Source organism: Magnolia sinica, chromosome 18 (genome assembly GCF_029962835.1).
Source record: "Magnolia sinica isolate HGM2019 chromosome 18, MsV1, whole genome shotgun sequence".
Lineage (NCBI taxonomy): Eukaryota > Viridiplantae > Streptophyta > Magnoliopsida > Magnoliales > Magnoliaceae > Magnolia > Magnolia sinica.
Window position 1 is genome coordinate 20,545,455 of NC_080590.1, and position 4,225 is coordinate 20,549,679.

Consider the following 4,225-nt stretch of genomic DNA (forward strand, 5'->3'; position numbering starts at 1 on the left):
TCCCTAGAGTGGGACATTACACAGGGCATCTTGGAATATTAAGAATTGAATTTGATAGCTAATCATACGACCGAAAGTGGACCCCACATGAGCGACAATGTAAAGGTTGACGTCAAAGGAGAGCCGCCCATCTTTACTATCAACTTCCCTTATTCCCACGCCTACGGCATTTTAAAAAGGTATCAGAAGGACGTACACGTCTGTTTATAAACTACAAAAAACACCTAATTTTATCAGGTGATCTATGATACTAAGCATACATGCCCTATTGAATGTTCTGAACCGTCCAATCAAACATTGATGGACCCACACAATAAATTCGCAGAAAAATATTTAATTACTAGGATCATTTTATACCGTGTTCAAGCCAGTAAAGCAGCGGGCCCCACCATGGATGATCACTGCAAATGGGACCCAAGGCCCTATGGAGCACATTTTTGGATATTACTGAGGTGTACCCAATCTCTCCTCTTAATAAAATGCTATTTAATTTAAAAGGGGCAGTTATTTGATACTCGCTGCCCATGTGATGTAGAGCGGGCCGCAGACACTTTCATGTCCAAGATGAATCAGGGAAGGCCCGATTAGAGACAGAAATCATCAAGATCGTTAGAACCATAAAACAGGCATATCTTGCAAACTGGAATGAGTTACTTGACGTACCATATATGATTTTGGGGTAGGATGAGCTACTTTAGTCAACCAACCCGGCTATGCCGAGTTGCCCACGTCGAATTTGCTAGATTCCATTCTATTCACGGTGAAATTCCGTGTTTAGTTCCGTTTTAACTATAAATAATAAGTTTTAATTTGATTATTACTCTTCATTCGTTGGGCTTTAGGAGTTGAGCTTTAGGAGTTGTGTCCAACATAAAAAGTACTTAGAATAATTAAGAGAATAATGTGGTTAAGCCACATACGAAACTTACTATAAAAAGTAAATTTACTATTTATAGTAAGTTGCGAATTTCTAGGAATTTTAGTTTTAGTTTGTTTATGATTTCTTTCCTATTGATTAGTATCCTATTTAAAGGGTTGTGAACTCGTTTTGATTTCTTAATTAATCAATTTCGAATTTTATTAGAATTTATTTCTATTTTCTTGTTTTCTTTCCTCGTGGATTCGAGAAGTCTCTGTAAGGAGTCCAGAGAAGCTCCGTAGATTCGGAGTAGTTATCCTTGAGGAAGACAGTGATCGACCTCATCACGTTCATCCTTGCATCACCATGATGCTTGATACGCAGGCATAGACTAACTCAAATTAAACCGTCTAAATTTGTGAAATCCACTGTCTCTAACTGATAGTCAGAGATTCAGATTGGTTGAATAATCCTTACCTCTGATTGGTGGAAATTTATTGTATGAAACAGAACCATGGGGCACTAATAACTACTAACCGTCTCTTAAATACCCATCGGTCCAACAGTCGGATAATAGAACTGTCTTAATTTTTCATGGAATGTCTGAACTGGCACCGGTAATTTGGATAGTTTTGTTTGAATATGTATATATATTACGCGTACAATTTCTAAGTACCCGTTTAGTAGCTGCGTATCATCCATCACACTCCACCAGAGTAACAAAATTTTTTCTCATTTAAAAGAGTAGCGGCTCCACGGGATGCCACTTGGAGGGATGTTTCTCCTTGCAAAGAACTCACAAGATTCTTTACCACATACTATTTGGATCGATCTCCTTATCATAAATGTAATAAAATAACCTAAACAGATGCTTTGTAATCCCAGAAGGATTGTATCTGAAAGTAGGGATGCAACTCCAGTGCTTGCTTTACACCGTTTAAAAATATCAGTGGCTCATCCTCCTCACACGTGGCACTGCAGCTATCCACACCATCCGAATTGTGGGTGATGGACCCATATATAAAATCACACTGATCAACCAATCCCAGAAATCCAATTAATGGTGGGAAAGCAAGTCACACTGCTTCTTGTTTGCCAAGAATTCCTTTTTTAAATGGTGCATAACTAACATAGGATTCTATCCTCTGAAAATGCATACCCAACCTAATTTTCTGGGTTTTGATACGTGGGGAAATCGCAGCCGTTCATTTGCAATCAAATTGCCACCTGTAAAAGCGAGATACATACGGCATGAGCTAAAACGTCCACATCTTGGGCACCGGTGCAGATCGGCCATACACTCAAGGTCAAATGGATTCTGCAATTCTACCTTATGATGATGAGTATTTATTTGTTGAAATTAAGATATTGGATTTTGTACAGCTTAGCAGTCATAATAATCCTTTTGAAATTATTTAAGTTTTATTCTATTTGGAATTTTTGACCGCAGGCCAGAAGCTTGACCGGCACTCAACTAGCCCGCAATCTAACGGGTCGGGCTGAAACTGTAGGGTGGAATTTGGACTGGTTGGGTCAACCAAACCCAACCCAGCACAAATTCCTTTATATTCAACCCGAAGCTGATCCAATCGGGCCCACCAAACCCAACCCAAATGTTTGTGACAATTCCCAACTAAACCCGAGTTTTGTCAACTCGAACCCGAATGGTTTCAAATTGAGTTGATCCGAACCCCAAGCTGCAGCTCTCGTCAATCTCAAGTTAATCAGTCATGAGGCCTGAAAACTTGTCACAGGCTCTCCCACAGGCTATGATAGGGCGGGCCAGCCCAGCCCAATTGGAAGGTGGAGTAGAGTGTTTATATACCGAGTTTTGGTGTATAATAGTGGGCAGCTGAGAATATTCCCTCAAAATTCGGGACGCGGTTTGGCTAATGCAGCGCTTGTGAGCAGGTGGTTAGGGGTTGGTGATTTGTGAGCTTCACCATGATGTATGTGTTTTATCCACGCCTTCCATCAATTTTTCCAGATCATTTTAGGGTTTGATTCCAAAAATTAGACATATCTAAATCTCAAGTGGACCACACCACAAGAAAACTGTATTGATTGAATGTCCACCATTAAAAATCTCCTAGGGCCCACTGTAATGTTTATTTGACATCCAACCTTTTGATTAGGTCATACAGACCTTAATGAAGGGACAAAACAAATATCAGCTTTATCTAAAACATTTGTGGACCCCAAGAAATTTTCAATGGTGGGAGTTCAATCAACACTGTTTCCGGTGATGTGGTTCCATTGAGTTTGGGATGTAACTAATTTTTTGCCTCATACCTAAAAGTGATGTCTAAAAGTGAATGGACGGAGTGGATGAAACACATAAGTCATTGTGGGTCCCACAGAGCATCGACCACTAGCTATTGGCTAGTGTCAGGGTCACTAGACAATCCGCGTCCCAAAATTCCCCGCCAGCGTAACACGCGTCTCACACGGTTTACGCCCTGTTGAATAAAGAGAATCAGCTTTATAAAATAAGACCGAAAGCTAAACCTAAGCTGAGACCACACGGGTGTGAAAGGTATACAATCCACGCACGACTACATGTGACAGCCTGTCAGATAAGTGAAATATCCAAGCCGTCCATCAGGTGGGTCCTAAAATGAGATTGGTCTGTTTATTAGGAAGGGCAGAATGTAAGAAATGAATGAACGGCTTAGAAAACCTTGACCAAGTCTTTTTTATTAGTTTCGTAAACTCCGGCACACCTGATTGATGAAAACAAATTATCCTTTGGTCAGTATATAGAAGTAGTGGGCCCAACATTATGGATGGATTGGATCTTGGACATATATGCCATGATGGTTCAAGAGAAGGTGTGTACGTGGGCTGCCTTATACATGCGTGTGGGCTTAGCCAAGCTGATGATACCGAGTTGGGAGGGATTCTATCATTTATTCAAAAGATGTTATCTACCTTCGCAATCCTACCATATCGAGACCGGTTCCTGTACAAATCCTTGCACAGTAAGATTATTCTTAAATATTGGGCCCATGAGGTGTATTTATATAATCCAATTCGTTCAGTAGTTTTTTCTCACCATATAATTTAGTCTCCTCAAAAATCAATTGGATCATACCATCATGTGGGCCATTTCGAGAATTCGAATGTTTCTGGATGGTTGTCCATTGTATTCTTAGGTGGGCTTCTCCACATTTTTTATATTCCATCCAACCCGTGCATTACATGATAATCTCAATGATGATGTTATGATCCAAGATTAGGGACTAAAAATTATTATATGGGGCGAGAAATAAAAAAAGGTTTTACAACCATCCAAAAACATCCAAATTTTAAAGGTGGCCCAACTGATGGTTGGATTGTCCTGGATTTTCGAATAACGAACTTTAA